Source organism: Delphinapterus leucas, chromosome 19 (genome assembly GCF_059928025.1).
Source record: "Delphinapterus leucas isolate spDelLeu-1000000601 "Yukka" chromosome 19, BTC_Dleu_Yukka2, whole genome shotgun sequence".
Classification (NCBI taxonomy): domain Eukaryota; kingdom Metazoa; phylum Chordata; class Mammalia; order Artiodactyla; family Monodontidae; genus Delphinapterus; species Delphinapterus leucas.
The window spans coordinates 27207159-27218505 of NC_143147.1; the positions used below are offsets into that span (position 1 = coordinate 27207159).

The 11347-nt window shown below is 56.5% G+C and overlaps 2 pseudogenes; both read left to right on the top strand.

Moving 5' to 3' along the window:
• Positions 1–41: 41 nt before the first annotated feature.
• LOC149744898 (uncharacterized protein SPEM2-like) lies at positions 42–2298 on the top strand (annotated as a pseudogene).
• Positions 2299–3050: 752 nt separating this feature from the next.
• Positions 3051–5896, top strand: LOC149744899 (uncharacterized protein SPEM3-like; annotated as a pseudogene).
• The last annotated feature ends 5451 nt before the right edge of the window (positions 5897–11347 follow it).

Here is an 11347-nt window from a genome sequence, read left to right on the forward strand (position 1 = left end):
TTATACAGTATACATTAGACGTTACAAACTGGTGTGTTTTGTTTGGCCCATGTTGTTGTCCAGCAGAATTTAAAGTTTGAATTGGTTTGCTACTTCTGAAATGTGGATATTTCACAGAGAAATTTGGCTTTCTGGCTTCTTTTGAAACTTTTTAAGAAGTACAGGCTAGTTCGAAGAATCCCAACAGGCTACATAAGCTGCCATAATGTCTCGAACAATGAAATGGAGGAAATCCTTTATGCATGATTCAGTCCCTATGAAGACTGTCTCTCATCTGTAGCAACCATGCTTGCAAATCAAGTTAAGCAAGGCCCCATGGAGACAGAAGGACAGACTGAACTCTGGGAACTAGGCTCCATGTAACGGGAGCCGAGGGCAGAGATGGCCACATAAAGGGCCAGCTGAATGGATGAAAGATTGGCCACCACGGCATTGTGACTCCCTGCAACGTGTCTCATTATGACCATGCTCCCTCACCTGTTGGTGGGTGTCTGCAGGTCCTGGCATGAGTGCACTGTGGGTCAGGGCCGGTGGTGGGGGGTGGCGGCCCACGACCCAGGTGGCCCTAGGACCCCCCCACCATGGAGAACGGGCTCTGGTATGACAACCTGGGGTGCTGCCATCAATACCAAGAAACTACCCAGAATGCGGAGGACTTCCTACTCCTGCTGCTGGGCCTTGTTGTTCTTTTCAGCATTGGGATCAGCATGGCAACTACGGTCAGTGATGGTTGGGGACCACCAGAAGGGGTGAAGAGGGCTGAGGGTGGGAACCAGCTGCAGCCTGCACCTCCATCTGCAGGTACGGTCTTGGCTGGGACGGGGGGTGTGGGTAGAGAGCCTGGACCTCATTTTCACCCACCCCACCCCACCCCACCCCAGGTATGGCATGGGCTCCAGAATGCCTTAGAGAAGACCATCTATTGGATTAATCAGAAAAGTAAGTACGGAAGACAGGTAGGGAGCACTACAACCCTGCTACTCCCAGGGCCCTAGAAACCCAGGCCCCCAGGTTCCCAACCCTGAACTCTTCAGACAGTTGCCCTGCCCTCACAGACTCTTGCCTCCACCAGATGAAAACTCACAGGTTTGTGAAAGTTCCCCCAAACATCCTCCAGCCAAGGCCCAAGACGTCCACATCCACTGCACCCTGGACCCTGTGGAAGTGAAGATGTCCCAGCCCACTTGCTACTCCCTGTCCTCCTAGCATCATCTCCGCAACCTTAGCCGCAGCTGCAGCCGCCACCCCTGCAGACACCAGTGGAGGCCGAAGAACTGCAGACAATTCCCCTACAGCTGCTCAGGCTTCCGTAGGCCACATCGCAGCCACGAGATGTCACAGTTGTGACCGGTGACCTCCTTTGATCGGGAGGACCCGGACTTCTACCTGGAGGAGGAGGAGGATCTTTCCTTCCCACAACACAAGTGCCCGTGGGGGTGCTGGAGGGGGCTCTACCTGCAGATGGGCCTGCCTTCCAACATGGGCCTCTGGGGCTGTGAGGGTGGGATCCTGGCCAGCCTGCCACTACCCTGTCTCTACCAGTTGCCCGAGCTGTGCCATATGGCCAAGTGTGTGGAGGCCAAGTCCGAGCTAAGGCTTCAGTCCTTCGGGGCCCCCTGCTCACCATCCCATATCTGGGGCAATGTGGAGGCTGACCAGTGGACCTCATCTCCACCACCTCCCCGACGGCTGCCCCCTAAACCCTCGTGGACCCCTGGGGGGCACAGCACTTACCCCTCAAGTGGTCAGCTCCCGTATGACTCCTGGGATCAGCGGCGGCCTGGTCTGGAGTGCTCTGAGACTCCATCCGTTCTGGTGCCTCGGGGCTCCACACCGGCCCATGGACGGAACCTCCACAGCTGTGCTAACAGCCAACCCAACCGCAGGCTGCACCTCTAAACGGGACACTTGACCTGCTCCCGGGATACCCACGAGGTTTGGCGCCGGGCGGCCGAATGGGCCGAGAATCTGCCTGTGCGCACCCCTCTGGCCCCCTCCTCCTCCCTCACGGTGCTGGCCGAGGCCTCGTACCAGCGGGCCCCAGCTCCCAGCTCAGTGCTCTTCCTCCGCCCCTCCCAGCCCCTGCCTGACGTCCAGGCTACCGAGCACCCTCCACCCCCACCCACCTTCATGCCACTCAGGAGGAACCCGCGGGGCATTGCCAACTACCAGGTGCATGACAGCCTGGAGCTGAAGCGGCAAGTGCAGGAGAGCCAAGCGTGGGACAACTCGCTGTTACCTTCCACCTCGGCCTCGAGGCCCTCACTTCATGGATGCCAGACTGGGTAAATGAACTGACCAGTAGCAAATGGGGCCGGGGCGGGAGTGGGGGCAGCAGGGCATGGAGAGAGGAATAAGGTGTGCCAGAGTCCAGGAAACCCTGGTGGTCGGTGGCCTGGAAGTACCAGTCCTTCTACCAGCCTGGGTCCCTGCCCTTGGCTTCCTGCCATAAGAAGCCAGTGTCCCCTTCTTGGCCTGAGGGTCCCCTTGGTTTAGTGGCCACAGTCCTGCCAGCAGGCCCCTCTTGGTCCTATACCATGCACTAAGTAGGTCTGCAGCTGCAGACTCCAAACCACTGGTCTCTGGGCACCTCCTCTGTGTCTCAGCTGTCCCTGTCCCCAAAGAGCCTCGTACAAGAAGCTGCTTCCAAACTGGGGGGTTCCACATCTGGGCAGGTCCAGCTCCACGCCAAGTGAAGGGCATGAAGAAGGCTGAGGCTCTGGACTCCAGCCAGGCCTTGCACAGGGCTCTGAGGCCAAGGTCTTCCTAGTCTCAGGAGGGGCCATAGATGGAATGTGTCATTTGAACAAGTGAGTCAGCGGGTGGTGAACGAATGATTGACAGCTCGAGGGCAGGTGTGCCGGCCTACGGGCCCTGTTTGACTGTCCAGCCTCAGCTTACCTCACCCTGGTTACCAGGGAATGCCACTCTGGTTACCAGGGAGTCACCCTCCCTCACTGTGACCTCACTACCTGCCCCATTATGACCCAGCCTCTCTCCCAGTTAAAAGTGGAGGGCAGGGGCCCCAGGCAGTCCTGGGAGCCCTGGCCATGGGTGAGCGAACCTACTATGGAGCCGAGCCGTTCCCTGGCCCCATCCCCAGGAAATGCCAGGAGCAAGAAGACTCAGTTCTTCTGCTCCTGGTCAGCTTGATCTTCCTCATCGCGGGGATCCACGTGGTGACTATGGTAAGGGCAGGATCTGGGCAGCGGTGCTGGGGGAGCCCTGGGGCCTTGAAGGGGCTGAGGTGGGAGGTCTGCTGGGATGTGGCCGCACAAGGGTTGGATTTCAGGGCTCACCCTGCTCCCGGCCTCCCCCCTCCCCTTCTTTCCTCAGCTCTGGAGGCATCTGAAGAGATTCTTGCAGGCACTTTTCAATCATTTTTCCCCAAAGGTGAGTGGGCGCCAGCGTGAGCTCAGGGGATGTGGGCCTGTCCCCTTTCTTCTATCCCTGCCTTGATTCTCAGCCCCTCAGGAACCCAGGACCTGACCCATCTCGCCTTTCCCCGCAGACAAGCAAGCCAGCGGTGTAGGCAGCCATCGCATGCGCGGGCGCTGCTCCGTGGATCCCAAGAACCTGTGCTCAAGGGTTTCTTCCCACTTCCGCCATCGCCCACGCTTCCTGCACGGGCACACAAAGCACCTTGACTCCTGGAAAGCAGACAAAAAAGATGAGAAGGCTTCTAAGTGCTGCTGGATGCCGCCTCAGTGTGGACGGGCTGGGGCTTCCACGGAGGCTCCACGGAGACTGTGGAAGGAGCGGGTAGTGGGAACTGGGAAGGCCCCTCCTGTCACAGCCTTAAAGTCCCAAGCCACCTTTTACTCCAGGTAAGAGACATCTTCCAAGCTCCGTAGGATGAGCAAGGTGGACGTGGTTCCACTCCACCTGCCCCAAGAGAGCAAGACTAAGACCCCACACTCTGACACAGCTCAGGCCCCAGCCCGGGCCCAGACCCGCCACCCAATTCAGGCCACTGCGCATGCACCTGCTAAGGCGCAGACCTTCTCCTCAGCCCTCCCCACTGAGCACCCCCACCCCGTCAGAGACCTGCTCCCGAGACCACGCCCATGAGCACACTTCCGCCTGGGCCCAGGCCTTCTCCCTAGTGCACCCCACTGGGAACACTCCTGTCAACGCCCACACCTTCTTCTCCACCTACCAGTCTGAGCACGCCCCACCTCAGTCCCAGATTTGCTCCACGTTCCACCCCCCTGCGCACACCAGCCCGCAGGCCCAGACCCCCTCCCCAGCCCTCAGCCCTGAGCACAGCCCTGCCCAGGTCCATGGCCCTGAGCATACCTCAGCCCATACACCAGCCCGGGCCCAAGCCCAGGCCCCCACACGTGCCTCAGCCCAGTCCCTGGGCCACACTTCTGTCTGCACCCTGACCCATGCTCATCTGACCTATACCCATGCCAGCACTCTGGTCCCTTCCCCACCTTCTGCCCATGCTACTACTCCTGCCCTAGCCCCTACACCGGCCCCTGTCCCGATCTCTGCCACAACTTCTGTCCCAGCGCTGGTCATGGACCTGAGGACCACTCCAGTCCCTTCCACCACCCCTACCCACATCCTAGATACTATTCTCTCTACCATGTCTGCCTTCAGCCAAGGCCTCTCCTCCGTCCGTGTGGTCTGTGATGCCCGCAGGGTAAAGCAGAACTTATTCCATGTGTGTCCGCCTCAGAACTCTGGGTTTTCCAGAAAGGACTTGGGTACCCTCTCCAGGCCCCAAGAGGGGTATGGTCTGGTGAGCTCTGGTACAGCTGAACAAACACTCAAGCAATGTAGTGGGGACAGTGCTAAGCCCTCCACAGCATCCATACTGGGTTACCTGGAGTTGGGGAATATGGAATGGAAGATCTCAAATGATGCCAAAGACAAATTTGTACAGTCCAAGACCTTCCCTTACTGCAGCTTCCTTCCTTGCAGATCTGAGAAGAGAAACACGGACCCCCAGACTCCAGTCTACCCCAGATTCCCGTACTCCAAGGATGCTGTACCTTCTCAACCTTGCTTCCATTCTCCAAACAGTGCCCAGAACTCACCATGCAACATGCCTCCACCATGCACTCTTTATCTACCGCTTGTTTCTCCCAGATCCTGGGTCCTTCATCAACACAGCAAGCACCAGAAGCCCTCCACCTTATTACAACCCCCCACCTTTCCCCCAACCTCCAAGTCTTCTCAGTCTGTCCTCTCTTCCCAGGGCCCCATCCCTCCCCAGTTATCCACTACTTCCCATATCCCAAGCCAGGCCCAACCCCCTGAACTTCATGAGAGCCTAGGCCTCAACCAAGGCTCTGTCCTCCCAAGGACCCCAGGCCCTTCCAAAGTCTGCAGCATTTCCAGAAACCCAGGCCTTACCACAAACCCAGGCATCCACAACAGTCCAGGCCTTATCCAAGACCCAGGCCTCCCCAAGAACACAGGCCTTGCTCAAGATCCAGGCCGCCACAAGCATCCTGCCTCCCATAAGGGTCCAGCCCTTACTCAATACTCTGGCTTATCCCAGAAATCAGGCCTCCATTATAACTCATGCCTTATCCCAAATCCTGGCCTCCACAAGGATGCAGGGCAGCAGATACCATGGACTTTTATTCCACCCAGTCAGAACTCCTGGTCTCCCAAGGCTCAGGTGGCCTTCAATGACCTGCTAACCTTCTCAGAGGTACCTGTGCTGATTGTGCTGCAATCACCCTCCCGGCGAGTAGGCAGCCAAGAACAGGTGTACCACCCCATGGATAGAGTTCCTCCAGCCTGCCAGAGTTATCGCCAGATGTCTATGCCTCCCAAAACCAGCTGGAAGCCCTACTGTCCTGGGTCAGGCACCCGGCTCGGGCATGTAGTCTTTGACGCTCGCCAGAGACAGTTCAGAGCAGGCAGGGACAAGTGAGAAGCTCTGTCTCCCAGGCGCCTTCACCGAGAGACATCCAACAACTCACCGGAGACCATCAAGGAGTGGGGATACCAGTGTGTGATGAGCAACTTAGCAAAAGAGGGGACAGATATGCATGAGGAATAAAGAGACAAGAGAAGTGTTCTGTGGTTGTTTGAGGACATCCACCCCAGCCCCATCCCACAGGGCCTGATGAGGACCTAAGCTATCCCTGCTTTCCCTCCATCGCTGTCTCGCTGAATCTGTCATCCCCAAGGCCCTAGAGCTTCATTGTCAATTACAGTAGCCACTAGGCAAATGCCTATAGAATGTAAATTAGTTAAAATTAAGGAAAATTAATTCTGTTAAAAATTAAGTGAAAAATTCTCTTCCTCAGGGAACGGAATTTCCCTGGCATCCAATTCTGTTCCCTGGCGGTCCAGGTGTTGGGACCTGGCGCTTTCACTGCTGTGGCTGGGGTTCCATCTCTTGTCGGGGAACTCAGACCCCGCAAGCTTCATGGTTTGGCCAAAAAAATAAAATTCTCTTCCTCAGTGCCATGACCTTTTAAGTGCTCAGTAGGCACATGGAGCCAGCGGCTACTCTATTGGATGGCACAGGTTTAGAACATTTCCATCATCATGGAAAATGCTATTGGAGAGCAGTGCTTTAGAGTTTAGAGCAATTTTCCTTTCCCTGTCACCCACCTCCAGCATCTTAAAGCTCCCCCAGAGCCCAGAGAACTTAGCTCTTTTTAGGGTGGCTCAGAAGCCACCCTCTGGGGAGGAGGTAAGATGTGGGGGTGGACAGCCAATGCCTGATTTCCCCAGACTGTGAGAAAGAGCCCAGGCTTCAGTTTTCCTCATCTGGTCTCTTGGGTCACGACCAGATGTATGGAAACTTGCCTCCCTCGTTCTGGGCTGTGTTTAGGGCCCTTGGTTACTGACCGAGAAGACCTCTCTTTGTCAGTGACTAGGAAAACTTGTGTTTTAGGCTGCCCAACTTGAGCCCTGGATTGTGAGGGTCCCCTCCTTCATAGGCCTCTAAATTTTTCAAGGTGTCTCCACTTAATTTTCTTGCCCATGGACTTAGGCCTAGTTCACTGTGGTGACAGACCCCTGGGAAAAAAGCATGTAAGAATTGCTGGTCCAGTATGCATTGTTCTAATCTCTGAGCGTGTCTCTGGTGTCCTATCTTTCTGTCCTATCATTCTGGCTCCTAGTTTTAGCCTGGACGTAAGCTGTGTCCATGAGAGCACTGGTCGCTGAAAGCCATTTCCTTCCCCTGATAAGTTTTCATTGCCCTGCCCTAGCCCAGCTGGTGTTTCCTCTGGACTTGATTTTCAGTCCTGATAACTCTTCTGTATACACACATAAGCTGTGAGATTCCAAAGTGTTTTCCCTGCCACCACTTGTTTGACTGAGGTCGGCAACACTAACATGTCCCTTCCCTGAGTCAGATGTCCAGCCCTGGATCACTACATGCACACTATCGGTGTGTTCTTGTCTAACGTTACCACCACCGATTCCAAGGAGATATGTCCCAGCTGGAGAGCCCATTTCCAACAGCTCTCTGGCTGAGCTCTGACCTTGGACAAGTCATGTGCAACCTTTCTAGGCTTGCGGTCTCATCTCTAAAGTGAAGTTACAATTGCATGCAAGAACCATTCTAGATTTAAATGACCAGGGCTCCTCTACTCCCAAGTGAGATATAGAGTCCCTTATTTCTCCGCATGCCCTAGAGTATGTCCCTCATTATGGTTTCCTATTCAGATCCATCCTATTAGGCCTGTGTTCTAACCCCAAGGAGTGTTCGTGTGGTTCACCTGGCCTTGTAAAGACACAGAATAGTTTATCATAAAGACACAGAATAGCGTATCTCCATAGAAACTACAACTTCCATCAGGCACTACTTCAACGGAACAGGGAAGGATGTGGGGGCGTGGCCCAACGCCCTGGTAGCTTTGAAGACAAACTACAACTCCCAGGATAGCCGCGAGATCTCTGCAGAGCGAAAGGAGTGACTGAACTCTGACTGGAGGCCGGGCTGGTCCGGAACCACCCTGACAGTCTCCAGAAAGTGGCGTGGTTATAATTTAGGGGTGTGGCCTTACAGGCAGCAGGAAGTAGTTACCTGTTCAATCTTCCTATCCATTCTCTTCCCAGCCTTTGTAGCTAACCTAAGAGGGAAGGTGCAAACCACTAGCCTCTTCTGAAAAGAGGTAAGGGGGACGTAGACAAGGTGCAGCAAAGGAGGTTACTGCATTCGTTAGGAGGGCCCAAACAGTTACTTTCTACCTGCTGAGTCAGGTGAACCGTTCCATGGGAGTGGGGACTAGCATATGAGAAAAGGGCAAGGACGGAGGAGGTATTTATTTGTTCTCTTTCAAGACTAAATTCAGGGCCCTTCATCTGCAGACCCATTGGTGGACTGTGTATTGGGAACCCTCTTGGCCTCTGGAAGAGAAAAGAACTGGGGTCAGTTTTCTGCAGCAAAAGGTACGGCCCGTCTTGGCTTCCTCCCGTCTGTGTATTTCAGGGTGCCCCGCGCATGGTCCACGCAGCCCGCAACGCGGGTGTCACCACCATCCTCCTGGTTACGCCCGGGCCACCGCGCTGCCTCCTGCTTTTCGACTTGATCCCCGTGGTGTCCATGGCCGGCTGGCCCCAGGGGGCTCAGAGCCACTCGTGTGCTGGCCCGCTGGCCTCAGAGTCGTCTTCCTTCTTCCTGGTGCCCGGCGGCGGCGGGAGCGGCACAGAGCAGCCGGATGCCTCCGGTTGGCAGCTTTGCTTCACCCGCCAAGAGCTGGCGCTCAAGACTCGCATACCCATACCCCTGTTGCAAGCGCACGCGGCGGACCAGGCGCTGCTGCGCCCTCTGGTGGCCAGGACTAGGGTCGCGGCGCCCTACCTCCTGTGGACGTTGCTCTACTGGGCCTGTGAGCGGCTGCCTGTGCTCTATCTGGCGGGAGCCTAGAATGCCAGCGCCTGGTGCCTAGGGCTGCTGGATGAGCTGGGCCAGTTGCTCAAGGCTGGGGCGCTGCCCCACTATTTTCTGAGTGGCCAAAAGTTCCGTGTGGGGGAGGGCGCAGCTTCGCTGCTCAGGCCATTGGCCCTGCCTTGCAGGGACCCTTCCTGCGCCCTGCACCCCTCTGTGCAAGAGGTCAAGGCTGCAGGCAAGGGGGGTGGATTAGACGACGTGGGAGGCAGGGTCAGTTAAAGATGCTGTTCCTACTAACCTGGAAGGTGCTTCTGTTGGCCAGCGGGATGTCGAGGGGACTGCTTTCCCCTCACCGGGGAGACAGGCTGAGCACTTTGGGCCCAAAGAGCCCATTCTAGAAGGACTCCTCGCCGGTTCCTCTGCTTCTTCCTACCCTCTTCCCACCACATCCCTGGCACAGATCATTCCATTCTGGCCTCTCCACTTTCCAAATCTGTGGCCAGCACCCCTCCCACTCTGGTGCAGCCTCTGGCATCCATCTCCCTCCAGTTCTTATGGTCTTTTCTCTTAGGAGTCAATCGGGATGCGGGTAATATATTTGCTGAAAAAACGTGTAAAGTAGAAAGGTATGGAGACCAGGGACTGACAAACTTGTCTCACAAAAAGCAGAGACATTAAGGAGGACGGATTTCACCCCAGGATAGACCTCACCACCACTGCTATCTCTTCAGTTATTCCCGCCACCTTCCTCATCCAGTTCTGTCCTCCATCCTGGGCAGTAGTGTCCCTTTCTCCATTCTCGGGGCATCTGCCATTCCATCTATCTAAGCCCAACCTCTCCCACCTTCCAGAGTTCCATTCAGCGGAGTTTCCTCCTTGTCCCTCCTCCTCTGAATCCCGAGACATGCGAGATATGCGGCTTTGCCTGGGCTCCTCCTGTCCCTAAGACCGTCTCCACTCCCTGCCTCCAAGGAACCCCGGGGTTCTGCCGGCCCAGCCTCACCTCCCCCTCTTTCCTGGTATCTCAGCCCCCTGCCCCACCCCCGGACCGGCTCTCCGAGGAGGGGGGAGAGGCTGTCGCTGCCACCGCCTCAGCTTCCCACAGCGGCTACCTCTGCCGCCGCTGCCGTCACTCGGTTTGGTCCAGCCGTCAGGCCCAGTGCTCACTTCGCCAGATGAGGGCGCTCTGCGGAGGCACCCTCACTCCTTCCTGGGTTCTGGGACGCCTAGCCAGGCGTGGGGGGAAGCTCCCCTTGCGGGTTACAGGGAGAGTGGAACCTGGAACCGGAGCCAGCGCCAGCCGTGCCCGGATCGACAAGACCAGACAGGTTGAGGGGCGTCGGGGAAGGAAGAGGGGGCGCTATAGGCAGTCCCAGGGAGGACAAGGAAACCCTGTCACAGAAAGCTCTGATGCGCTCTGACTTATAGTGGGTCTGTTCACATTTGGGGACCTGTGACAACGTGGGTGCGCTCCTCTCTCGAGGGCTTGCTGGATTGGACGGCGTGGGATCTAAAGAGCACCAGCTGTCCCTGAGGAAATTAGGGGTTGCCAGAAAAAAATAAAAAAGCCAAAAACCTATGCTCCTTATTCCGAGGTGACACAGGGCCCTCCAGACAACCACCTGGTGTAACCACTAGGAAGGGCGGATTTGGAGGTGACTTCAAAAGGAGTGGATGGTAACAAGGTGAGGAAAGGGGCTCAGCAGCTGGAATGCTGTGCCACTAGAAATGGGGGTGACTTGGTAAAAAGCAGTATCGTCCAGAGACATGGTCTGGGAACCTCTTCTTGCTGATTGGCGACCGTGTGGATATTTCAAGCCATAGTTTTGGGGGATTTCAGTGAAAAACAGTGGGGGATTCTTCACTTCGAGGGTGGCAAAAGAAAAGACACCAAGGTTGGGTTCTCCCTAGACACTGGCAGCACCCCAGCACGGGTGGGGTGAGCTAATATCCCCAAAGCTAAGGACCCACACCCTTAAAATTACAAGAGTGGCTTTGGCAGTAGTGCAGGGCCCTGAAATAGGGTGGAAAGGTGCCTGGGGATATTGGAACCACATCCTGGAAAATTTGAGGGTCTTGGCTTTGGGATAGTGTTAGTGGGGGACAGGGACATTGCAGATCAGAGAAGGGGGAGATTTCTGTGGGGAGCAAAGGTCGAGGGTTGAGTCAACTGAGAGGTACATAGGCTGCTGGGTCTGACGAAGCTACCACGAGGCCCAAGGGTGGGAGCTGGTGCCCGGGATGAGGTCGTCTAGGGCTTATCCTCAGGTTCCGTGGGTGAGGCGGCGAGTCGGACCGGAGAGTGAAGAGCATGTGCTGGTGAGCTAGCTGGTTTCTCCTGGGTGGCCCAACGTGCTCTGGGAGCCTGCCGGGTTTGGGGTGCCTCCCCCTAGGGCACCATGCCGGCACTGGCCAGCAGCCTGATCTGGCAGAAGCGGGAGGTCCACCAGCCCGGGGGCAGCCGGCCCGTGTTGGCGCAGTGGCGCGTGTGTCGCCGCAGCACCAAGTCCCTTTGCCAGAAGCAGCTCC